Here is a 26,932-nt window from a genome sequence, read left to right as displayed (position 1 = left end):
TTCCTCAGGTTAGGAGTAGGGTTAGGGTTTCACCTAGGGTTAGGGTTAAGAAAACCACAAGGCCAGATCTCCAGGGACATTGGCAGTGAGAAACGCACGCCAAGGGGAGGACCGCATTGTCCCAAACTTGTAGCCTTCATGTTTTCCTAACCGGAACTCATCTCAGCCCAATGTTCTGTCTTTGGCTGCACCTAGGGTTAGGGTTAGGGTTACGCCTAGGGTTAGGGTTCAGAAAACCACAAAGCCCTGAGCTCCAGGGACGCTGACAATGAGAAAGGCATGCCAAGGGGATTGCATCTTTACCCCAACCTTGCAGTTGTCATGTTTTATAAATTGGAACTCACCTCAGCCCAATGCTCTATCTTAGGCTGTGCCTTGGGCTAGGGTTAGGGTTAGGGTTATGCCTAGGGTTAGGGTTCCGAAAACCACAAGGCCCAGAGCTCCAGGGACAATGACAATGAGAGAGGCATGCCCAGGGGAGCAGAACATTATCCCAAACTTCCAGCCTTCGTGTTTCCTAATTGGAACTCGCCCCAGCCCAATGCTGAATCTTAGGCTGTGCCTTGGGCTAGGGTTAGGGTTAGGGTTATGCCTAGGGTTAGGGTTCAGAAAACCACAAGTCCCAGAGCTCCATGGACACTGACAGTGAGAAAGGCATGCCCAGGAGAGCACAACATTCCCCCAAAACTTTAGCCTTCGTTTTTCCTAATCGGAACTCACCTCAGCCCAATGCTGAATGTTAGGCTGCGGCTAGGGTTAGGGTTAGGGTTACGCCTAGGGTTAGGGTTCAGAAAACCACAAAGCCCTGAGCTCCAGGGACAATGACAATGAGAAAGGCAGGCCCAGGGGAGCACAGCATTACCCCAAAATTTTAGCCTTCCTATTTCCTAATCGGAAATCACCTCAGCCCAATGCTCTTTCTTTGGCTGTGCTTTGGGCTAGGGTTAGGGTTAGGGTTTCGCCTAGGGTTAGGGTTCAGAAAAACACAAGGCCCAGAGCTCCAGGGACATTGACTATGAGAAAGGCACGCCAAGGGGAGGACCGCATTGTCCCAAACTTGTAGCCTTCATGTTTTCCTAACCGGAACTCATCTCAGCCCAATGTTCTGTCTTTGGCTGCACCTAGGCTTAGGGTTAGGGTTCCGCCTAGGGTTAGGGTTCAGAAAACCACAAGGCCCAGAGCTCCAGGGACAATGACAATGAGAGAGGCATGCCCAGGGGAGCAGAACATTATCCCAAACTTCCAGCCTTCGTGTTTCCTAATTGGAACTCGCCCCAGCCCAATACTGAATCTTAGGCTGTGCCTTGGGCTAGGGTTAGGGTTAGGGTTATGCCTAGGGTTAGGGTTCAGAAAACCACAAGGCCCAGAGCTCCATGGACACTGACAGTGAGAAAGGCATGCCCAGGAGAGCACAACATTCCCCCAAAACTTTAGCCTTCGTTTTTCCTAATCGGAACTCACCTCAGCCCAATGCTGAATGTTAGGCTGCGGCTAGGGTTAGGGTTAGGGTTCCGCCTAGGGTTAGGGTTCTGAAAACCACAAGGCCCGGAGCTCCAGGGACAATGACAATGAGAAAGGCATGCCCAGGGGAGCACAACATTATCCCAAATTTCCAGCCTTCGTTTTTCCTAATTGGAACTCGCCTCAGCCCAATGCTTAATCTTAGGCTGTTCCTCGGGTTAGGAATAGGGTTAGGGTTCCGCCTAGGGTTAGGGTTCAGAAAACCACAAGGCCCGGAGCTCCAGGGACAATGACAATGAGAAAGGCATGCCCAGGGGAGCACAACATTACCCCAAACTTCCAGCCTTCGTGTTTCCTAATTGGAACTCGATTCAGCCAAATGCTGAATCTTAGGCTGTGCCTTGGGCTAGGGTTAGGGTTAGGGTTATGCCTAGGGTTAGGGTTCAGAAAACCACAAGGCCCAGAGCTCCATGGACACTGACAGTGAGAAAGGCATGCCCAGGAGAGCACAACATTCCCCCAAAACTTTAGCCTTCATTTTTCCTAATCGGAACTCACCTCAGCCCAATGCTGAATGTTAGGCTGCGGCTAGGGTTAGGGTTAGGGTTACGCCTAGGGTTAGGGTTCAGAAAACCACAAAGCCCTGAGCTCCAGGGACAATGACAATGAGAAAGGCAGGCCCAGGGGAGCACAGCATTACCCCAAAATTTTAGCCTTCCTATTTCCTAATCGTAAATCACCTCAGCCCAATGCTCTTTCTTTGGCTGTGCTTTGGGCTAGGGTTAGGGTTAGGGTTTCGCCTAGGGTTAGGGTTCAGAAAAACACAAGGCCCAGAGCTCCAGGGACATTGACTATGAGAAAGGCATGCCAAGGGGAGGACCGCATTGTCCCAAACTTGTAGCCTTCATGTTTTCCTAACCGGAACTCATCTCAGCCCAATGATCTGTCTTTGGCTGCACCTAGGGTTAGGGTTAGGGTTACACCTAGGGTTAGGGTTCAGAAAACCACAAGGCCCTGAGCTTCAGAGACAATGACAATGAGAAAGGCATGCCCAGGGGAGCGCAGCACTGTCCTAATATTACAGCTTTCCTATTTGCCCCATTGGAACTCACCTCAGCCCAATGCTGTTAATTAGCCTGAACCTAGTACTAGGGTTAGGGTTCCACCTAGGGTTAAGGTTAAGAAAACGAAAAGGCTTACAGCTATAGGGACACTGACAGCAAGAAAGGCATGCCTAGGGGACAGCATCTTTTCCCCAACCTTACAGCCTTCATGTTTTCCGAATCGGAACTCGCCTCAGCCCAATGCTGTATCTTAGGCTGCGCCTTGGGCTAGGTTTAGGGTTCGGGTTATGCCTAGGGTTAGGGTTCAGAAGACCACAAGGCCCAGATCTCCAGGGACAATGACAATGAGAGAGGCATGCCCAGGGGAGCACAATATTATCCCAAAACTTTAGCCTTCATTTTTCCTAATCGGAACTCGCCTCAGCCCAATGCTTAATCTTAGGCTGTTCCTCAGGTTAGGAGTAGGGTTAGGGTTTCACCTAGGGTTAGGGTTAAGAAAACCACAAGGCCAGATCTCCAGGGACATTGGCAGTGAGAAACGCACGCCAAGGGGAGGACCGCATTGTCCCAAACTTGTAGCCTTCATGTTTTCCTAACCGGAACTCATCTCAGCCCAATGTTCTGTCTTTGGCTGCACCTAGGGTTAGGGTTAGGGTTACGCCTAGGGTTAGGGTTCAGAAAACCACAAAGCCCTGAGCTCCAGGGACAATGACAATGAGAAAGGCAGGCCCAGGGGAGCACAGCATTACCCCAAAATTTTAGCCTTCCTATTTCCTAATCGGAAATCACCTCAGCCCAATGCTCTTTCTTTGGCTGTGCTTTGGGCTAGGGTTAGGGTTAGGGTTTCGCCTAGGGTTAGGGTTCAGAAAAACACAAGGCCCAGAGCTCCAGGGACATTGACTATGAGAAAGGCACGCCAAGGGGAGGACCGCATTGTCCCAAACTTGCAGCCTTCATGTTTTCCTAACCGGAACTCATCTCAGCCCAATGTTCTGTCTTTGGCTGCACCTAGGCTTAGGGTTAGGGTTCCGCCTAGGGTTAGGGTTCAGAAAACCACAAGGCCCAGAGCTCCAGGGACAATGACAATGAGAGAGGCATGCCCAGGGGAGCAGAACATTATCCCAAACTTCCAGCCTTCGTGTTTCCTAATTGGAACTCGCCCCAGCCCAATGCTGAATCTTAGGCTGTGCCTTGGGCTAGGGTTAGGGTTAGGGTTATGCCTAGGGTTAGGGTTCAGAAAACCACAAGGCCCAGAGCTCCATGGACACTGACAGTGAGAAAGGCATGCCCAGGAGAGCACAACATTCCCCCAAAACTTTAGCCTTCGTTTTTCCTAATCGGAACTCACCTCAGCCCAATGCTGAATGTTAGGCTGCGGCTAGGGTTAGGGTTAGGGTTACGCCTAGGGTTAGGGTTCTGAAAACCACAAGGCCCGGAGCTCCAGGGACAATGACAATGAGAAAGGCATGCCCAGGGGAGCACAAATTATCCCAAATTTCCAGCCTTCGTGTTTCCTAATTGGAACTCGCCTCAGCCCAATGCTTAATCTTAGGCTGTTCCTCGGGTTAGGAATAGGGTTAGGGTTCCGCCTAGGGTTAGGGTTCAGAAAACCACAAGGCCCGGAGCTCCAGGGACAATGACAATGAGAAAGGCATGCCCAGGGGAGCACAACATTACCCCAAACTTCCAGCCTTCGTGTTTCCTAATTGGAACTCGATTCAGCCAAATGCTGAATCTTAGGCTGTGCCTTGGGCTAGGGTTAGGGTTAGGGTTATGCCTAGGGTTAGGGTTCAGAAAACCACAAGGCCCAGAGCTCCATGGACACTGACAGTGAGAAAGGCATGCCCAGGAGAGCACAACATTCCCCCAAAATTTTAGCCTTCGTTTTTCCTAATCGGAACTCACCTCAGCCCAATGCTGAATGTTAGGCTGCGGCTAGGGTTTGGGTTAGGGTTACGCCTAGGGTTAGGGTTCAGAAAACCACAAAGCCCTGAGCTCCAGGGACAATGACAATGAGAAAGGCAGGCCCAGGGGAGCACAGCATTACCCCAAAATTTTAGCCTTCCTATTTCCTAATCGGAAATCACCTCAGCCCAATGCTCTTTCTTTGGCTGTGCTTTGGGCTAGGGTTAGGGTTAGGGTTCCGCCTAGGGTTAGGGTTCTGAAAACCACAAGGCCCGGAGCTCCAGGGACAATGACAATGAGAAAGGCATGCCCAGGGGAGCACAACATTATCCCAAATTTCCAGCCTTCGTTTTTCCTAATTGGAACTCGCCTCAGCCCAATGCTTAATCTTAGGCTGTTCCTCGGGTTAGGAATAGGGTTAGGGTTCCGCCTAGGGTTAGGGTTCAGAAAACCACAAGGCCCGGAGCTCCAGGGACAATGACAATGAGAAAGGCATGCCCAGGGGAGCACAACATTACCCCAAACTTCCAGCCTTCGTGTTTCCTAATTGGAACTCGATTCAGCCAAATGCTGAATCTTAGGCTGTGCCTTGGGCTAGGGTTAGGGTTAGGGTTATGCCTAGGGTTAGGGTTCAGAAAACCACAAGGCCCAGAGCTCCATGGACACTGACAGTGAGAAAGGCATGCCCAGGAGAGCACAACATTCCCCCAAAACTTTAGCCTTCATTTTTCCTAATCGGAACTCACCTCAGCCCAATGCTGAATGTTAGGCTGCGGCTAGGGTTAGGGTTAGGGTTACGCCTAGGGTTAGGGTTCAGAAAACCACAAAGCCCTGAGCTCCAGGGACAATGACAATGAGAAAGGCAGGCCCAGGGGAGCACAGCATTACCCCAAAATTTTAGCCTTCGTATTTCCTAATCGTAAATCACCTCAGCCCAATGCTCTTTCTTTGGCTGTGCTTTGGGCTAGGGTTAGGCTTAGGGTTTCGCCTAGGGTTAGGGTTCAGAAAAACACAAGGCCCAGAGCTCCAGGGACATTGACTATGAGAAAGGCATGCCAAGGGGAGGACCGCATTGTCCCAAACTTGTAGCCTTCATGTTTTCCTAACCGGAACTCATCTCAGCCCAATGATCTGTCTTTGGCTGCACCTAGGGTTAGGGTTAGGGTTACACCTAGGGTTAGGGTTCAGAAAACCACAAGGCCCTGAGCTTCAGAGACAATGACAATGAGAAAGGCATGCCCAGGGGAGCGCAGCACTGTCCTAATATTACAGCTTTCCTATTTGCCCCATTGGAACTCACCTCAGCCCAATGCTGTTAATTAGCCTGAACCTAGTACTAGGGTTAGGGTTCCACCTAGGGTTAAGGTTAAGAAAACGAAAAGGCTTACAGCTATAGGGACACTGACAGCAAGAAAGGCATGCCTAGGGGACAGCATCTTTTCCCCAACCTTACAGCCTTCATGTTTTCCGAATCGGAACTCGCCTCAGCCCAATGCTGTATCTTAGGCTGCGCCTTGGGCTAGGTTTAGGGTTCGGGTTATGCCTAGGGTTAGGGTTCAGAAGACCACAAGGCCCAGATCTCCAGGGACAATGACAATGAGAGAGGCATGCCCAGGGGAGCACAATATTATCCCAAAACTTTAGCCTTCATTTTTCCTAATCGGAACTCGCCTCAGCCCAATGCTTAATCTTAGGCTGTTCCTCAGGTTAGGAGTAGGGTTAGGGTTTCACCTAGGGTTAGGGTTAAGAAAACCACAAGGCCAGATCTCCAGGGACATTGGCAGTGAGAAACGCACGCCAAGGGGAGGACCGCATTGTCCCAAACTTGTAGCCTTCATGTTTTCCTAACCGGAACTCATCTCAGCCCAATGTTCTGTCTTTGGCTGCACCTAGGGTTAGGGTTAGGGTTACGCCTAGGGTTAGGGTTCAGAAAACCACAAAGCCCTGAGCTCCAGGGACGCTGACAATGAGAAAGGCATGCCAAGGGGATTGCATCTTTACCCCAACCTTGCAGTTGTCATGTTTTATAAATTGGAACTCACCTCAGCCCAATGCTGAATCTTAGGCTGTGCCTTGGGCTAGGGTTAGGGTTAGGGTTATGCCTAGGGTTAGGGTTCAGAAAACCACAAGTCCCAGAGCTCCATGGACACTGACAGTGAGAAAGGCATGCCCAGGAGAGCACAACATTCCCCCAAAACTTTAGCCTTCGTTTTTCCTAATCGGAACTCACCTCAGCCCAATGCTGAATGTTAGGCTGCGGCTAGGGTTAGGGTTAGGGTTACGCCTAGGGTTAGGGTTCAGAAAACCACAAAGCCCTGAGCTCCAGGGACAATGACAATGAGAAAGGCAGGCCCAGGGGAGCACAGCATTACCCCAAAATTTTAGCCTTCCTATTTCCTAATCGGAAATCACCTCAGCCCAATGCTCTTTCTTTGGCTGTGCTTTGGGCTAGGGTTAGGGTTAGGGTTTCGCCTAGGGTTAGGGTTCAGAAAAACACAAGGCCCAGAGCTCCAGGGACATTGACTATGAGAAAGGCACGCCAAGGGGAGGACCGCATTGTCCCAAACTTGTAGCCTTCATGTTTTCCTAACCGGAACTCATCTCAGCCCAATGTTCTGTCTTTGGCTGCACCTAGGCTTAGGGTTAGGGTTCCGCCTAGGGTTAGGGTTCAGAAAACCACAAGGCCCAGAGCTCCAGGGACAATGACAATGAGAGAGGCATGCCCAGGGGAGCAGAACATTATCCCAAACTTCCAGCCTTCGTGTTTCCTAATTGGAACTCGCCCCAGCCCAATACTGAATCTTAGGCTGTGCCTTGGGCTAGGGTTAGGGTTAGGGTTATGCCTAGGGTTAGGGTTCAGAAAACCACAAGGCCCAGAGCTCCATGGACACTGACAGTGAGAAAGGCATGCCCAGGAGAGCACAACATTCCCCCAAAACTTTAGCCTTCGTTTTTCCTAATCGGAACTCACCTCAGCCCAATGCTGAATGTTAGGCTGCGGCTAGGGTTAGGGTTAGGGTTCCGCCTAGGGTTAGGGTTCTGAAAACCACAAGGCCCGGAGCTCCAGGGACAATGACAATGAGAAAGGCATGCCCAGGGGAGCACAACATTATCCCAAATTTCCAGCCTTCGTTTTTCCTAATTGGAACTCGCCTCAGCCCAATGCTTAATCTTAGGCTGTTCCTCGGGTTAGGAATAGGGTTAGGGTTCCGCCTAGGGTTAGGGTTCAGAAAACCACAAGGCCCGGAGCTCCAGGGACAATGACAATGAGAAAGGCATGCCCAGGGGAGCACAACATTACCCCAAACTTCCAGCCTTCGTGTTTCCTAATTGGAACTCGATTCAGCCAAATGCTGAATCTTAGGCTGTGCCTTGGGCTAGGGTTAGGGTTAGGGTTATGCCTAGGGTTAGGGTTCAGAAAACCACAAGGCCCAGAGCTCCATGGACACTGACAGTGAGAAAGGCATGCCCAGGAGAGCACAACATTCCCCCAAAACTTTAGCCTTCATTTTTCCTAATCGGAACTCACCTCAGCCCAATGCTGAATGTTAGGCTGCGGCTAGGGTTAGGGTTAGGGTTACGCCTAGGGTTAGGGTTCAGAAAACCACAAAGCCCTGAGCTCCAGGGACAATGACAATGAGAAAGGCAGGCCCAGGGGAGCACAGCATTACCCCAAAATTTTAGCCTTCCTATTTCCTAATCGTAAATCACCTCAGCCCAATGCTCTTTCTTTGGCTGTGCTTTGGGCTAGGGTTAGGGTTAGGGTTTCGCCTAGGGTTAGGGTTCAGAAAAACACAAGGCCCAGAGCTCCAGGGACATTGACTATGAGAAAGGCATGCCAAGGGGAGGACCGCATTGTCCCAAACTTGTAGCCTTCATGTTTTCCTAACCGGAACTCATCTCAGCCCAATGATCTGTCTTTGGCTGCACCTAGGGTTAGGGTTAGGGTTACACCTAGGGTTAGGGTTCAGAAAACCACAAGGCCCTGAGCTTCAGAGACAATGACAATGAGAAAGGCATGCCCAGGGGAGCGCAGCACTGTCCTAATATTACAGCTTTCCTATTTGCCCCATTGGAACTCACCTCAGCCCAATGCTGTTAATTAGCCTGAACCTAGTACTAGGGTTAGGGTTCCACCTAGGGTTAAGGTTAAGAAAACGAAAAGGCTTACAGCTATAGGGACACTGACAGCAAGAAAGGCATGCCTAGGGGACAGCATCTTTTCCCCAACCTTACAGCCTTCATGTTTTCCGAATCGGAACTCGCCTCAGCCCAATGCTGTATCTTAGGCTGCGCCTTGGGCTAGGTTTAGGGTTCGGGTTATGCCTAGGGTTAGGGTTCAGAAGACCACAAGGCCCAGATCTCCAGGGACAATGACAATGAGAGAGGCATGCCCAGGGGAGCACAATATTATCCCAAAACTTTAGCCTTCATTTTTCCTAATCGGAACTCGCCTCAGCCCAATGCTTAATCTTAGGCTGTTCCTCAGGTTAGGAGTAGGGTTAGGGTTTCACCTAGGGTTAGGGTTAAGAAAACCACAAGGCCAGATCTCCAGGGACATTGGCAGTGAGAAACGCACGCCAAGGGGAGGACCGCATTGTCCCAAACTTGTAGCCTTCATGTTTTCCTAACCGGAACTCATCTCAGCCCAATGTTCTGTCTTTGGCTGCACCTAGGGTTAGGGTTAGGGTTACGCCTAGGGTTAGGGTTCAGAAAACCACAAAGCCCTGAGCTCCAGGGACAATGACAATGAGAAAGGCAGGCCCAGGGGAGCACAGCATTACCCCAAAATTTTAGCCTTCCTATTTCCTAATCGGAAATCACCTCAGCCCAATGCTCTTTCTTTGGCTGTGCTTTGGGCTAGGGTTAGGGTTAGGGTTTCGCCTAGGGTTAGGGTTCAGAAAAACACAAGGCCCAGAGCTCCAGGGACATTGACTATGAGAAAGGCACGCCAAGGGGAGGACCGCATTGTCCCAAACTTGCAGCCTTCATGTTTTCCTAACCGGAACTCATCTCAGCCCAATGTTCTGTCTTTGGCTGCACCTAGGCTTAGGGTTAGGGTTCCGCCTAGGGTTAGGGTTCAGAAAACCACAAGGCCCAGAGCTCCAGGGACAATGACAATGAGAGAGGCATGCCCAGGGGAGCAGAACATTATCCCAAACTTCCAGCCTTCGTGTTTCCTAATTGGAACTCGCCCCAGCCCAATGCTGAATCTTAGGCTGTGCCTTGGGCTAGGGTTAGGGTTAGGGTTATGCCTAGGGTTAGGGTTCAGAAAACCACAAGGCCCAGAGCTCCATGGACACTGACAGTGAGAAAGGCATGCCCAGGAGAGCACAACATTCCCCCAAAACTTTAGCCTTCGTTTTTCCTAATCGGAACTCACCTCAGCCCAATGCTGAATGTTAGGCTGCGGCTAGGGTTAGGGTTAGGGTTACGCCTAGGGTTAGGGTTCTGAAAACCACAAGGCCCGGAGCTCCAGGGACAATGACAATGAGAAAGGCATGCCCAGGGGAGCACAAATTATCCCAAATTTCCAGCCTTCGTGTTTCCTAATTGGAACTCGCCTCAGCCCAATGCTTAATCTTAGGCTGTTCCTCGGGTTAGGAATAGGGTTAGGGTTCCGCCTAGGGTTAGGGTTCAGAAAACCACAAGGCCCGGAGCTCCAGGGACAATGACAATGAGAAAGGCATGCCCAGGGGAGCACAACATTACCCCAAACTTCCAGCCTTCGTGTTTCCTAATTGGAACTCGATTCAGCCAAATGCTGAATCTTAGGCTGTGCCTTGGGCTAGGGTTAGGGTTAGGGTTATGCCTAGGGTTAGGGTTCAGAAAACCACAAGGCCCAGAGCTCCATGGACACTGACAGTGAGAAAGGCATGCCCAGGAGAGCACAACATTCCCCCAAAATTTTAGCCTTCGTTTTTCCTAATCGGAACTCACCTCAGCCCAATGCTGAATGTTAGGCTGCGGCTAGGGTTTGGGTTAGGGTTACGCCTAGGGTTAGGGTTCAGAAAACCACAAAGCCCTGAGCTCCAGGGACAATGACAATGAGAAAGGCAGGCCCAGGGGAGCACAGCATTACCCCAAAATTTTAGCCTTCCTATTTCCTAATCGGAAATCACCTCAGCCCAATGCTCTTTCTTTGGCTGTGCTTTGGGCTAGGGTTAGGGTTAGGGTTCCGCCTAGGGTTAGGGTTCTGAAAACCACAAGGCCCGGAGCTCCAGGGACAATGACAATGAGAAAGGCATGCCCAGGGGAGCACAACATTATCCCAAATTTCCAGCCTTCGTTTTTCCTAATTGGAACTCGCCTCAGCCCAATGCTTAATCTTAGGCTGTTCCTCGGGTTAGGAATAGGGTTAGGGTTCCGCCTAGGGTTAGGGTTCAGAAAACCACAAGGCCCGGAGCTCCAGGGACAATGACAATGAGAAAGGCATGCCCAGGGGAGCACAACATTACCCCAAACTTCCAGCCTTCGTGTTTCCTAATTGGAACTCGATTCAGCCAAATGCTGAATCTTAGGCTGTGCCTTGGGCTAGGGTTAGGGTTAGGGTTATGCCTAGGGTTAGGGTTCAGAAAACCACAAGGCCCAGAGCTCCATGGACACTGACAGTGAGAAAGGCATGCCCAGGAGAGCACAACATTCCCCCAAAACTTTAGCCTTCATTTTTCCTAATCGGAACTCACCTCAGCCCAATGCTGAATGTTAGGCTGCGGCTAGGGTTAGGGTTAGGGTTACGCCTAGGGTTAGGGTTCAGAAAACCACAAAGCCCTGAGCTCCAGGGACAATGACAATGAGAAAGGCAGGCCCAGGGGAGCACAGCATTACCCCAAAATTTTAGCCTTCGTATTTCCTAATCGTAAATCACCTCAGCCCAATGCTCTTTCTTTGGCTGTGCTTTGGGCTAGGGTTAGGCTTAGGGTTTCGCCTAGGGTTAGGGTTCAGAAAAACACAAGGCCCAGAGCTCCAGGGACATTGACTATGAGAAAGGCATGCCAAGGGGAGGACCGCATTGTCCCAAACTTGTAGCCTTCATGTTTTCCTAACCGGAACTCATCTCAGCCCAATGATCTGTCTTTGGCTGCACCTAGGGTTAGGGTTAGGGTTACACCTAGGGTTAGGGTTCAGAAAACCACAAGGCCCTGAGCTTCAGAGACAATGACAATGAGAAAGGCATGCCCAGGGGAGCGCAGCACTGTCCTAATATTACAGCTTTCCTATTTGCCCCATTGGAACTCACCTCAGCCCAATGCTGTTAATTAGCCTGAACCTAGTACTAGGGTTAGGGTTCCACCTAGGGTTAAGGTTAAGAAAACGAAAAGGCTTACAGCTATAGGGACACTGACAGCAAGAAAGGCATGCCTAGGGGACAGCATCTTTTCCCCAACCTTACAGCCTTCATGTTTTCCGAATCGGAACTCGCCTCAGCCCAATGCTGTATCTTAGGCTGCGCCTTGGGCTAGGTTTAGGGTTCGGGTTATGCCTAGGGTTAGGGTTCAGAAGACCACAAGGCCCAGATCTCCAGGGACAATGACAATGAGAGAGGCATGCCCAGGGGAGCACAATATTATCCCAAAACTTTAGCCTTCATTTTTCCTAATCGGAACTCGCCTCAGCCCAATGCTTAATCTTAGGCTGTTCCTCAGGTTAGGAGTAGGGTTAGGGTTTCACCTAGGGTTAGGGTTAAGAAAACCACAAGGCCAGATCTCCAGGGACATTGGCAGTGAGAAACGCACGCCAAGGGGAGGACCGCATTGTCCCAAACTTGTAGCCTTCATGTTTTCCTAACCGGAACTCATCTCAGCCCAATGTTCTGTCTTTGGCTGCACCTAGGGTTAGGGTTAGGGTTACGCCTAGGGTTAGGGTTCAGAAAACCACAAAGCCCTGAGCTCCAGGGACAATGACAATGAGAAAGGCAGGCCCAGGGGAGCACAGCATTACCCCAAAATTTTAGCCTTCCTATTTCCTAATCGGAAATCACCTCAGCCCAATGCTCTTTCTTTGGCTGTGCTTTGGGCTAGGGTTAGGGTTAGGGTTTCGCCTAGGGTTAGGGTTCAGAAAAACACAAGGCCCAGAGCTCCAGGGACATTGACTATGAGAAAGGCACGCCAAGGGGAGGACCGCATTGTCCCAAACTTGTAGCCTTCATGTTTTCCTAACCGGAACTCATCTCAGCCCAATGTTCTGTCTTTGGCTGCACCTAGGCTTAGGGTTAGGGTTCCGCCTAGGGTTAGGGTTCAGAAAACCACAAGGCCCAGAGCTCCAGGGACAATGACAATGAGAAAGGCATGCCCAGGGGAGCAGAACATTATCCCAAACTTCCAGCCTTCGTGTTTCCTAATTGGAACTCGCCCCAGCCCAATGCTGAATCTTAGGCTGTGCCTTGGGCTAGGGTTAGGGTTAGGGTTATGCCTAGGGTTAGGGTTCAGAAAACCACAAGGCCCAGAGCTCCATGGACACTGACAGTGAGAAAGGCATGCCCAGGAGAGCACAACATTCCCCCAAAACTTTAGCCTTCGTTTTTCCTAATCGGAACTCACCTCAGCCCAATGCTGAATGTTAGGCTGCGGCTAGGGTTAGGGTTAGGGTTACGCCTAGGGTTAGGGTTCTGAAAACCACAAGGCCCGGAGCTCCAGGGACAATGACAATGAGAAAGGCATGCCCAGGGGAGCACAAATTATCCCAAATTTCCAGCCTTCGTGTTTCCTAATTGGAACTCGCCTCAGCCCAATGCTTAATCTTAGGCTGTTCCTCGGGTTAGGAATAGGGTTAGGGTTCCGCCTAGGGTTAGGGTTCAGAAAACCACAAGGCCCGGAGCTCCAGGGACAATGACAATGAGAAAGGCATGCCCAGGGGAGCACAACATTACCCCAAACTTCCAGCCTTCGTGTTTCCTAATTGGAACTCGATTCAGCCAAATGCTGAATCTTAGGCTGTGCCTTGGGCTAGGGTTAGGGTTAGGGTTATGCCTAGGGTTAGGGTTCAGAAAACCACAAGGCCCAGAGCTCCATGGACACTGACAGTGAGAAAGGCATGCCCAGGAGAGCACAACATTCCCCCAAAATTTTAGCCTTCGTTTTTCCTAATCGGAACTCACCTCAGCCCAATGCTGAATGTTAGGCTGCGGCTAGGGTTTGGGTTAGGGTTACGCCTAGGGTTAGGGTTCAGAAAACCACAAAGCCCTGAGCTCCAGGGACAATGACAATGAGAAAGGCAGGCCCAGGGGAGCACAGCATTACCCCAAAATTTTAGCCTTCCTATTTCCTAATCGGAAATCACCTCAGCCCAATGCTCTTTCTTTGGCTGTGCTTTGGGCTAGGGTTAGGGTTAGGGTTTCGCCTAGGGTTAGGGTTCAGAAAAACACAAGGCCCAGAGCTCCAGGGACATTGACTATGAGAAAGGCATGCCAAGGGGAGGACCGCATTGTCCCAAACTTGTAGCCTTCATGTTTTCCTAACCGGAACTCATCTCAGCCCAATGTTCTGTCTTTGGCTGCACCTAGGCTTAGGGTTAGGGTTCCGCCTAGGGTTAGGGTTCAGAAAACCACAAGGCCCAGAGCTCCAGGGACAATGACAATGAGAGAGGCATGCCCAGGGGAGCAGAACATTATCCCAAACTTCCAGCCTTCGTGTTTCCTAATTGGAACTCGCCCCAGCCCAATACTGAATCTTAGGCTGTGCCTTGGGCTAGGGTTAGGGTTAGGGTTATGCCTAGGGTTAGGGTTCAGAAAACCACAAGGCCCAGAGCTCCATGGACACTGACAGTGAGAAAGGCATGCCCAGGAGAGCACAACATTCCCCCAAAACTTTAGCCTTCGTTTTTCCTAATCGGAACTCACCTCAGCCCAATGCTGAATGTTAGGCTGCGGCTAGGGTTTGGGTTAGGGTTACGCCTAGGGTTAGGGTTCAGAAAACCACAAAGCCCTGAGCTCCAGGGACAATGACAATGAGAAAGGCAGGCCCAGGGGAGCACAGCATTACCCCAAAATTTTAGCCTTCGTATTTCCTAATCGTAAATCACCTCAGCCCAATGCTCTTTCTTTGGCTGTGCTTTGGGCTAGGGTTAGGGTTAGGGTTTCGCCTAGGGTTAGGGTTCAGAAAAACACAAGGCCCAGAGCTCCAGGGACATTGACTATGAGAAAGGCATGCCAAGGGGAGGACCGCATTGTCCCAAACTTGTAGCCTTCATGTTTTCCTAACCGGAACTCATCTCAGCCCAATGTTCTGTCTTTGGCTGCACCTAGGCTTAGGGTTAGGGTTCCGCCTAGGGTTAGGGTTCAGAAAACCACAAGGCCCAGAGCTCCAGGGACAATGACAATGAGAGAGGCATGCCCAGGGGAGCAGAACATTATCCCAAACTTCCAGCCTTCGTGTTTCCTAATTGGAACTCGCCCCAGCCCAATACTGAATCTTAGGCTGTGCCTTGGGCTAGGGTTAGGGTTAGGGTTATGCCTAGGGTTAGGGTTCAGAAAACCACAAGGCCCAGAGCTCCATGGACACTGACAGTGAGAAAGGCATGCCCAGGAGAGCACAACATTCCCCCAAAACTTTAGCCTTCGTTTTTCCTAATCGGAACTCACCTCAGCCCAATGCTGAATGTTAGGCTGCGGCTAGGGTTAGGGTTAGGGTTCCGCCTAGGGTTAGGGTTCAGAAAACCACAAAGCCCTGAGCTCCAGGGACAATGACAATGAGAAAGGCAGGCCCAGGGGAGCACAGCATTACCCCAAAATTTTAGCCTTCCTATTTCCTAATCGTAAATCACCTCAGCCCAATGCTCTTTCTTTGGCTGTGCTTTGGGCTAGGGTTAGGGTTAGGGTTTCGCCTAGGGTTAGGGTTCAGAAAAACACAAGGCCCAGAGCTCCAGGGACATTGACTATGAGAAAGGCATGCCAAGGGGAGGACCGCATTGTCCCAAACTTGTAGCCTTCATGTTTTCCTAACCGGAACTCATCTCAGCCCAATGATCTGTCTTTGGCTGCACCTAGGGTTAGGGTTAGGGTTACACCTAGGGTTAGGGTTCAGAAAACCACAAGGCCCTGAGCTTCAGAGACAATGACAATGAGAAAGGCATGCCCAGGGGAGCGCAGCACTGTCCTAATATTACAGCTTTCCTATTTGCCCCATTGGAACTCACCTCAGCCCAATGCTGTTAATTAGCCTGAACCTAGTACTAGGGTTAGGGTTCCACCTAGGGTTAAGGTTAAGAAAACGAAAAGGCTTACAGCTATAGGGACACTGACAGCAAGAAAGGCATGCCTAGGGGACAGCATCTTTTCCCCAACCTTACAGCCTTCATGTTTTCCGAATCGGAACTCGCCTCAGCCCAATGCTGTATCTTAGGCTGCGCCTTGGGCTAGGTTTAGGGTTCGGGTTATGCCTAGGGTTAGGGTTCAGAAGACCACAAGGCCCAGATCTCCAGGGACAATGACAATGAGAGAGGCATGCCCAGGGGAGCACAATATTATCCCAAAACTTTAGCCTTCATTTTTCCTAATCGGAACTCGCCTCAGCCCAATGCTTAATCTTAGGCTGTTCCTCAGGTTAGGAGTAGGGTTAGGGTTTCACCTAGGGTTAGGGTTAAGAAAACCACAAGGCCAGATCTCCAGGGACATTGGCAGTGAGAAACGCACGCCAAGGGGAGGACCGCATTGTCCCAAACTTGTAGCCTTCATGTTTTCCTAACCGGAACTCATCTCAGCCCAATGTTCTGTCTTTGGCTGCACCTAGGGTTAGGGTTAGGGTTACGCCTAGGGTTAGGGTTCAGAAAACCACAAAGCCCTGAGCTCCAGGGACGCTGACAATGAGAAAGGCATGCCAAGGGGATTGCATCTTTACCCCAACCTTGCAGTTGTCATGTTTTATAAATTGGAACTCACCTCAGCCCAATGCTCTATCTTAGGCTGTGCCTTGGGCTAGGGTTAGGGTTAGGGTTATGCCTAGGGTTAGGGTTCCGAAAACCACAAGGCCCAGAGCTCCAGGGACAATGACAATGAGAGAGGCATTCCCAGGGGAGCAGAACATTATCCCAAACTTCCAGCCTTCGTGTTTCCTAATTGGAACTCGCCCCAGCCCAATGCTGAATCTTAGGCTGTGCCTTGGGCTAGGGTTAGGGTTAGGGTTATGCCTAGGGTTAGGGTTCAGAAAACCACAAGTCCCAGAGCTCCATGGACACTGACAGTGAGAAAGGCATGCCCAGGAGAGCACAACATTCCCCCAAAACTTTAGCCTTCGTTTTTCCTAATCGGAACTCACCTCAGCCCAATGCTGAATGTTAGGCTGCGGCTAGGGTTAGGGTTAGGGTTCCGCCTAGGGTTAGGGTTCTGAAAACCACAAGGCCCGGAGCTCCAGGGACAATGACAATGAGAAAGGCATGCCCAGGGGAGCACAACATTATCCCAAATTTCCAGCCTTCGTGTTTCCTAATTGGAACTCGCCTCAGCCCAATGCTTAATCTTAGGCTGTTCCTCGGGTTAGGAATAGGGTTAGGGTTCCGCCTAGGGTTAGGGTTCAGAAAACCACAAGGCCCGGAGCTCCAGGGACAATGACAATGAGAAAGGCATGCCCAGGGGAGCACAACATTACCCCAAACTTCCAGCCTTCGTGTTTCCTAATTGGAACTCGATTCAGCCAAATGCTGAATCTTAGGCTGTGCCTTGGGCTAGGGTTAGGGTTAGGGTTATGCCTAGGGTTAGGGTTCAGAAAACCACAAGGCCCAGAGCTCCATGGACACTGACAGTGAGAAAGGCATGCCCAGGAGAGCACAACATTCCCCCAAAACTTTAGCCTTCGTTTTTCCTAATCGGAACTCACCTCAGCCCAATGCTGAATGTTAGGCTGCGGCTAGGGTTAGGGTTAGGGTTACGCCTAGGGTTAGGGTTCAGAAAACCACAAAGCCCTGAGCTCCAGGGACAATGACAATGAGAAAGGCAGGCCCAGGGGAGCACAGCATTACCCCAAAATTTTAGCCTTCCTATTTCCTAATCGGAAATCACCTCAGCCCAATGCTCTTTCTTTGGCTGTGCTTTGGGCTAGGGTTAGGGTTAGGGTTTCGCCTAGGGTTAGGGTTCAGAAAAACACAAGGCCCAGAGCTTTAGGGACATTGACTATGAGAAAGGCACGCCAAGGGGAGGACCGCATTGTCCCAAACTTGTAGCCTTCATGTTTTCCTAACCGGAACTCATCTCAGCCCAATGTTCTGTCTTTGGCTGCACCTAGGGTTAGGGTTAGGGTTCCGCCTAGGGTTAGGGTTCAGAAAACCACAAGGCCCAGAGCTCCAGGGACAATGACAATGAGAGAGGCATGCCCAGGGGAGCAGAACATTATCCCAAACTTCCAGCCTTCGTGTTTCCTAATTGGAACTCGCCCCAGCCCAATACTGAATCTTAGGCTGTGCCTTGGGCTAGGGTTAGGGTTAGGGTTATGCCTAGGGTTAGGGTTCAGAAAACCACAAGGCCCAGAGCTCCATGGACACTGACAGTGAGAAAGGCATGCCCAGGAGAGCACAACATTCCCCCAAAACTTTAGCCTTCGTTTTTCCTAATCGGAACTCACCTCAGCCCAATGCTGAATGTTAGGCTGCGGCTAGGGTTAGGGTTAGGGTTCCGCCTAGGGTTAGGGTTCTGAAAACCACAAGGCCCGGAGCTCCAGGGACAATGACAATGAGAAAGGCATGCCCAGGGGAGCACAACATTATCCCAAATTTCCAGCCTTCGTTTTTCCTAATTGGAACTCGCCTCAGCCCAATGCTTAATCTTAGGCTGTTCCTCGGGTTAGGAATAGGGTTAGGGTTCCGCCTAGGGTTAGGGTTCAGAAAACCACAAGGCCCGGAGCTCCAGGGACAATGACAATGAGAAAGGCATGCCCAGGGGAGCACAACATTACCCCAAACTTCCAGCCTTCGTGTTTCCTAATTGGAACTCGATTCAGCCAAATGCTGAATCTTAGGCTGTGCCTTGGGCTAGGGTTAGGGTTAGGGTTATGCCTAGGGTTAGGGTTCAGAAAACCACAAGGCCCAGAGCTCCATGGACACTGACAGTGAGAAAGGCATGCCCAGGAGAGCACAACATTCCCCCAAAACTTTAGCCTTCATTTTTCCTAATCGGAACTCACCTCAGCCCAATGCTGAATGTTAGGCTGCGGCTAGGGTTAGGGTTAGGGTTACGCCTAGGGTTAGGGTTCAGAAAACCACAAAGCCCTGAGCTCCAGGGACAATGACAATGAGAAAGGCAGGCCCAGGGGAGCACAGCATTACCCCAAAATTTTAGCCTTCGTATTTCCTAATCGTAAATCACCTCAGCCCAATGCTCTTTCTTTGGCTGTGCTTTGGGCTAGGGTTAGGGTTAGGGTTTCGCCTAGGGTTAGGGTTCAGAAAAACACAAGGCCCAGAGCTCCAGGGACATTGACTATGAGAAAGGCATGCCAAGGGGAGGACCGCATTGTCCCAAACTTGTAGCCTTCATGTTTTCCTAACCGGAACTCATCTCAGCCCAATGATCTGTCTTTGGCTGCACCTAGGGTTAGGGTTAGGGTTACACCTAGGGTTAGGGTTCAGAAAACCACAAGGCCCTGAGCTTCAGAGACAATGACAATGAGAAAGGCATGCCCAGGGGAGCGCAGCACTGTCCTAATATTACAGCTTTCCTATTTGCCCCATTGGAACTCACCTCAGCCCAATGCTGTTAATTAGCCTGAACCTAGTACTAGGGTTAGGGTTCCACCTAGGGTTAAGGTTAAGAAAACGAAAAGGCTTACAGCTATAGGGACACTGACAGCAAGAAAGGCATGCCTAGGGGACAGCATCTTTTCCCCAACCTTACAGCCTTCATGTTTTCCGAATCGGAACTCGCCTCAGCCCAATGCTGTATCTTAGGCTGCGCCTTGGGCTAGGTTTAGGGTTCGGGTTATGCCTAGGGTTAGGGTTCAGAAGACCACAAGGCCCAGATCTCCAGGGACAATGACAATGAGAGAGGCATGCCCAGGGGAGCACAATATTATCCCAAAACTTTAGCCTTCATTTTTCCTAATCGGAACTCGCCTCAGCCCAATGCTTAATCTTAGGCTGTTCCTCAGGTTAGGAGTAGGGTTAGGGTTTCACCTAGGGTTAGGGTTAAGAAAACCACAAGGCCAGATCTCCAGGGACATTGGCAGTGAGAAACGCACGCCAAGGGGAGGACCGCATTGTCCCAAACTTGTAGCCTTCATGTTTTCCTAACCGGAACTCATCTCAGCCCAATGTTCTGTCTTTGGCTGCACCTAGGGTTAGGGTTAGGGTTACGCCTAGGGTTAGGGTTCAGAAAACCACAAAGCCCTGAGCTCCAGGGACAATGACAATGAGAAAGGCAGGCCCAGGGGAGCACAGCATTACCCCAAAATTTTAGCCTTCCTATTTCCTAATCGGAAATCACCTCAGCCCAATGCTCTTTCTTTGGCTGTGCTTTGGGCTAGGGTTAGGGTTAGGGTTTCGCCTAGGGTTAGGGTTCAGAAAAACACAAGGCCCAGAGCTCCAGGGACATTGACTATGAGAAAGGCACGCCAAGGGGAGGACCGCATTGTCCCAAACTTGTAGCCTTCATGTTTTCCTAACCGGAACTCATCTCAGCCCAATGTTCTGTCTTTGGCTGCACCTAGGCTTAGGGTTAGGGTTCCGCCTAGGGTTAGGGTTCAGAAAACCACAAGGCCCAGAGCTCCAGGGACAATGACAATGAGAGAGGCATGCCCAGGGGAGCAGAACATTATCCCAAACTTCCAGCCTTCGTGTTTCCTAATTGGAACTCGCCCCAGCCCAATGCTGAATCTTAGGCTGTGCCTTGGGCTAGGGTTAGGGTTAGGGTTATGCCTAGGGTTAGGGTTCAGAAAACCACAAGGCCCAGAGCTCCATGGACACTGACAGTGAGAAAGGCATGCCCAGGAGAGCACAACATTCCCCCAAAACTTTAGCCTTCGTTTTTCCTAATCGGAACTCACCTCAGCCCAATGCTGAATGTTAGGCTGCGGCTAGGGTTAGGGTTAGGGTTACGCCTAGGGTTAGGGTTCTGAAAACCACAAGGCCCGGAGCTCCAGGGACAATGACAATGAGAAAGGCATGCCCAGGGGAGCACAAATTATCCCAAATTTCCAGCCTTCGTGTTTCCTAATTGGAACTCGCCTCAGCCCAATGCTTAATCTTAGGCTGTTCCTCGGGTTAGGAATAGGGTTAGGGTTCCGCCTAGGGTTAGGGTTCAGAAAACCACAAGGCCCGGAGCTCCAGGGACAATGACAATGAGAAAGGCATGCCCAGGGGAGCACAACATTACCCCAAACTTCCAGCCTTCGTGTTTCCTAATTGGAACTCGATTCAGCCAAATGCTGAATCTTAGGCTGTGCCTTGGGCTAGGGTTAGGGTTAGGGTTATGCCTAGGGTTAGGGTTCAGAAAACCACAAGGCCCAGAGCTCCATGGACACTGACAGTGAGAAAGGCATGCCCAGGAGAGCACAACATTCCCCCAAAATTTTAGCCTTCGTTTTTCCTAATCGGAACTCACCTCAGCCCAATGCTGAATGTTAGGCTGCGGCTAGGGTTAGGGTTAGGGTTACGCCTAGGGTTAGGGTTCAGAAAACCACAAAGCCCTGAGCTCCAGGGACAATGACAATGAGAAAGGCAGGCCCAGGGGAGCACAGCATTACCCCAAAATTTTAGCCTTCCTATTTCCTAATCGGAAATCACCTCAGCCCAATGCTCTTTCTTTGGCTGTGCTTTGGGCTAGGGTTAGGGTTAGGGTTTCGCCTAGGGTTAGGGTTCAGAAAAACACAAGGCCCAGAGCTCCAGGGACATTGACTATGAGAAAGGCATGCCAAGGGGAGGACCGCATTGTCCCAAACTTGTAGCCTTCATGTTTTCCTAACCGGAACTCATCTCAGCCCAATGTTCTGTCTTTGGCTGCACCTAGGCTTAGGGTTAGGGTTCCGCCTAGGGTTAGGGTTCAGAAAACCACAAGGCCCAGAGCTCCAGGGACAATGACAATGAGAGAGGCATGCCCAGGGGAGCAGAACATTATCCCAAACTTCCAGCCTTCGTGTTTCCTAATTGGAACTCGCCCCAGCCCAATAATGAATCTTAGGCTGTGCCTTGGGCTAGGGTTAGGGTTAGGGTTATGCCTAGGGTTAGGGTTCAGAAAACCACAAGGCCCAGAGCTCCATGGACACTGACAGTGAGAAAGGCATGCCCAGGAGAGCACAACATTCCCCCAAAACTTTAGCCTTCGTTTTTCCTAATCGGAACTCACCTCAGCCCAATGCTGAATGTTAGGCTGCGGCTAGGGTTTGGGTTAGGGTTACGCCTAGGGTTAGGGTTCAGAAAACCACAAAGCCCTGAGCTCCAGGGACAATGACAATGAGAAAGGCAGGCCCAGGGGAGCACAGCATTACCCCAAAATTTTAGCCTTCGTATTTCCTAATCGTAAATCACCTCAGCCCAATGCTCTTTCTTTGGCTGTGCTTTGGGCTAGGGTTAGGGTTAGGGTTTCGCCTAGGGTTAGGGTTCAGAAAAACACAAGGCCCAGAGCTCCAGGGACATTGACTATGAGAAAGGCATGCCAAGGGGAGGACCGCATTGTCCCAAACTTGTAGCCTTCATGTTTTCCTAACCGGAACTCATCTCAGCCCAATGTTCTGTCTTTGGCTGCACCTAGGCTTAGGGTTAGGGTTCCGCCTAGGGTTAGGGTTCAGAAAACCACAAGGCCCAGAGCTCCAGGGACAATGACAATGAGAGAGGCATGCCCAGGGGAGCAGAACATTATCCCAAACTTCCAGCCTTCGTGTTTCCTAATTGGAACTCGCCCCAGCCCAATACTGAATCTTAGGCTGTGCCTTGGGCTAGGGTTAGGGTTAGGGTTATGCCTAGGGTTAGGGTTCAGAAAACCACAAGGCCCAGAGCTCCATGGACACTGACAGTGAGAAAGGCATGCCCAGGAGAGCACAACATTCCCCCAAAACTTTAGCCTTCGTTTTTCCTAATCGGAACTCACCTCAGCCCAATGCTGAATGTTAGGCTGCGGCTAGGGTTAGGGTTAGGGTTCCGCCTAGGGTTAGGGTTCAGAAAACCACAAAGCCCTGAGCTCCAGGGACAATGACAATGAGAAAGGCAGGCCCAGGGGAGCACAGCATTACCCCAAAATTTTAGCCTTCCTATTTCCTAATCGTAAATCACCTCAGCCCAATGCTCTTTCTTTGGCTGTGCTTTGGGCTAGGGTTAGGGTTAGGGTTTCGCCTAGGGTTAGGGTTCAGAAAAACACAAGGCCCAGAGCTCCAGGGACATTGACTATGAGAAAGGCATGCCAAGGGGAGGACCGCATTGTCCCAAACTTGTAGCCTTCATGTTTTCCTAACCGGAACTCATCTCAGCCCAATGATCTGTCTTTGGCTGCACCTAGGGTTAGGGTTAGGGTTACACCTAGGGTTAGGGTTCAGAAAACCACAAGGCCCTGAGCTTCAGAGACAATGACAATGAGAAAGGCATGCCCAGGGGAGCGCAGCACTGTCCTAATATTACAGCTTTCCTATTTGCCCCATTGGAACTCACCTCAGCCCAATGCTGTTAATTAGCCTGAACCTAGTACTAGGGTTAGGGTTCCACCTAGGGTTAAGGTTAAGAAAACGAAAAGGCTTACAGCTATAGGGACACTGACAGCAAGAAAGGCATGCCTAGGGGACAGCATCTTTTCCCCAACCTTACAGCCTTCATGTTTTCCGAATCGGAACTCGCCTCAGCCCAATGCTGTATCTTAGGCTGCGCCTTGGGCTAGGTTTAGGGTTCGGGTTATGCCTAGGGTTAGGGTTCAGAAGACCACAAGGCCCAGATCTCCAGGGACAATGACAATGAGAGAGGCATGCCCAGGGGAGCACAATATTATCCCAAAACTTTAGCCTTCATTTTTCCTAATCGGAACTCGCCTCAGCCCAATGCTTAATCTTAGGCTGTTCCTCAGGTTAGGAGTAGGGTTAGGGTTTCACCTAGGGTTAGGGTTAAGAAAACCACAAGGCCAGATCTCCAGGGACATTGGCAGTGAGAAACGCACGCCAAGGGGAGGACCGCATTGTCCCAAACTTGTAGCCTTCATGTTTTCCTAACCGGAACTCATCTCAGCCCAATGTTCTGTCTTTGGCTGCACCTAGGGTTAGGGTTAGGGTTACGCCTAGGGTTAGGGTTCAGAAAACCACAAGGCCCAGAGCTCCAGGGACGCTGACAATGAGAAAGGCATGCCAAGGGGATTGCATCTTTACCCCAACCTTGCAGTTGTCATGTTTTATAAATTGGAACTCACCTCAGCCCAATGCTCTATCTTAGGCTGTGCCTTGGGCTAGGGTTAGGGTTAGGGTTATGCCTAGGGTTAGGGTTCCGAAAACCACAAGGCCCAGAGCTCCAGGGACAATGACAATGAGAGAGGCATGCCCAGGGGAGCAGAACATTATCCCAAACTTCCAGCCTTCGTGTTTCCTAATTGGAACTCGCCCCAGCCCAATGCTGAATCTTAGGCTGTGCCTTGGGCTAGGGTTAGGGTTAGGGTTATGCCTAGGGTTAGGGTTCAGAAAACCACAAGGCCCAGAGCTCCATGGACACTGACAGTGAGAAAGGCATGCCCAGGAGAGCACAACATTCCCCCAAAACTTTAGCCTTCGTTTTTCCTAATCGGAACTCACCTCAGCCCAATGCTGAATGTTAGGCTGCGGCTAGGGTTAGGGTTAGGGTTCCGCCTAGGGTTAGGGTTCTGAAAACCACAAGGCCCGGAGCTCCAGGGACAATGACAATGAGAAAGGCATGCCCAGGGGAGCACAACATTATCCCAAATTTCCAGCCTTCGTTTTTCCTAATTGGAACTCGCCTCAGCCCAATGCTTAATCTTAGGCTGTTCCTCGGGTTAGGAATAGGGTTAGGGTTCCGCCTAGGGTTAGGGTTCAGAAAACCACAAGGCCCGGAGCTCCAGGGACAATGACAATGAGAAAGGCATGCCCAGGGGAGCACAACATTACCCCAAACTTCCAGCCTTCGTGTTTCCTAATTGGAACTCGATTCAGCCAAATGCTGAATCTTAGGCTGTGCCTTGGGCTAGGGTTAGGGTTAGGGTTATGCCTAGGGTTAGGGTTCAGAAAACCACAAGGCCCAGAGCTCCATGGACACTGACAGTGAGAAAGGCATGCCCAGGAGAGCACAACATTCCCCCAAAACTTTAGCCTTCATTTTTCCTAATCGGAACTCACCTCAGCCCAATGCTGAATGTTAGGCTGCGGCTAGGGTTAGGGTTAGGGTTACGCCTAGGGTTAGGGTTCAGAAAACCACAAAGCCCTGAGCTCCAGGGACAATGACAATGAGAAAGGCAGGCCCAGGGGAGCACAGCATTACCCCAAAATTTTAGCCTTCCTATTTCCTAATCGGAAATCACCTCAGCCCAATGCTCTTTCTTTGGCTGTGCTTTGGGCTAGGGTTAGGGTTAGGGTTTCGCCTAGGGTTAGGGTTCAGAAAAACACAAGGCCCAGAGCTCCAGGGACATTGACTATGAGAAAGGCATGCCAAGGGGAGGACCGCATTGTCCCAAACTTGTAGCCTTCATGTTTTCCTAACCGGAACTCATCTCAGCCCAATGATCTGTCTTTGGCTGCACCTAGGGTTAGGGTTAGGGTTACACCTAGGGTTAGGGTTCAGAAAACCACAAGGCCCTGAGCTTCAGAGACAATGACAATGAGAAAGGCATGCCCAGGGGAGCGCAGCACTGTCCTAATATTACAGCTTTCCTATTTGCCCCATTGGAACTCACCTCAGCCCAATGCTGTTAATTAGCCTGAACCTAGTACTAGGGTTAGGGTTCCACCTAGGGTTAAGGTTAAGAAAACGAAAAGGCTTACAGCTATAGGGACACTGACAGCAAGAAAGGCATGCCTAGGGGACAGCATCTTTTCCCCAACCTTACAGCCTTCATGTTTTCCGAATCGGAACTCGCCTCAGCCCAATGCTGTATCTTAGGCTGCGCCTTGGGCTAGGTTTAGGGTTCGGGTTATGCCTAGGGTTAGGGTTCAGAAGACCACAAGGCCCAGATCTCCAGGGACAATGACAATGAGAGAGGCATGCCCAGGGGAGCACAATATTATCCCAAAACTTTAGCCTTCATTTTTCCTAATCGGAACTCGCCTCAGCCCAATGCTTAATCTTAGGCTGTTCCTCAGGTTAGGAGTAGGGTTAGGGTTTCACCTAGGGTTAGGGTTAAGAAAACCACAAGGCCAGATCTCCAGGGACATTGGCAGTGAGAAACGCACGCCAAGGGGAGGACCGCATTGTCCCAAACTTGTAGCCTTCATGTTTTCCTAACCGGAACTCATCTCAGCCCAATGTTCTGTCTTTGGCTGCACCTAGGGTTAGGGTTAGGGTTACGCCTAGGGTTAGGGTTCAGAAAACCACAAAGCCCTGAGCTCCAGGGACAATGACAATGAGAAAGGCAGGCCCAGGGGAGCACAGCATTACCCCAAAATTTTAGCCTTCCTATTTCCTAATCGGAAATCACCTCAGCCCAATGCTCTTTCTTTGGCTGTGCTTTGGGCTAGGGTTAGGGTTAGGGTTTCGCCTAGGGTTAGGGTTCAGAAAAACACAAGGCCCAGAGCTCCAGGGACATTGACTATGAGAAAGGCACGCCAAGGGGAGGACCGCATTGTCCCAAACTTGTAGCCTTCATGTTTTCCTAACCGGAACTCATCTCAGCCCAATGTTCTGTCTTTGGCTGCACCTAGGCTTAGGGTTAGGGTTCCGCCTAGGGTTAGGGTTCAGAAAACCACAAGGCCCAGAGCTCCAGGGACAATGACAATGAGAGAGGCATGCCCAGGGGAGCAGAACATTATCCCAAACTTCCAGCCTTCGTGTTTCCTAATTGGAACTCGCCCCAGCCCAATGCTGAATCTTAGGCTGTGCCTTGGGCTAGGGTTAGGGTTAGGGTTATGCCTAGGGTTAGGGTTCAGAAAACCACAAGGCCCAGAGCTCCATGGACACTGACAGTGAGAAAGGCATGCCCAGGAGAGCACAACATTCCCCCAAAACTTTAGCCTTCGTTTTTCCTAATCGGAACTCACCTCAGCCCAATGCTGAATGTTAGGCTGCGGCTAGGGTTAGGGTTAGGGTTCCGCCTAGGGTTAGGGTTCTGAAAACCACAAGGCCCGGAGCTCCAGGGACAATGACAATGAGAAAGGCATGCCCAGGGGAGCACAACATTATCCCAAATTTCCAGCCTTCATGTTTCCTAATTGGAACTCGCCTCAGCCCAATGCTTAATCTTAGGCTGTTCCTCGGGTTAGGAATAGGGTTAGGGTTCCGCCTAGGGTTAGGGTTCAGAAAACCACAAGGCCCGGAGCTCCAGGGACAATGACAATGAGAAAGGCATGCCCAGGGGAGCACAACATTACCCCAAACTTCCAGCCTTCGTGTTTCCTAATTGGAACTCGATTCAGCCAAATGCTGAATCTTAGGCTGTGCCTTGGGCTAGGGTTAGG

Source organism: Aphelocoma coerulescens, chromosome 2 (assembly GCF_041296385.1).
Source record: "Aphelocoma coerulescens isolate FSJ_1873_10779 chromosome 2, UR_Acoe_1.0, whole genome shotgun sequence".
In the NCBI taxonomy this organism is placed as follows: Eukaryota; Metazoa; Chordata; class Aves; order Passeriformes; family Corvidae; genus Aphelocoma; species Aphelocoma coerulescens.
The sequence above is the reverse complement of the archived record's forward strand: the minus strand, read 5'-3'. Positions refer to the sequence as shown.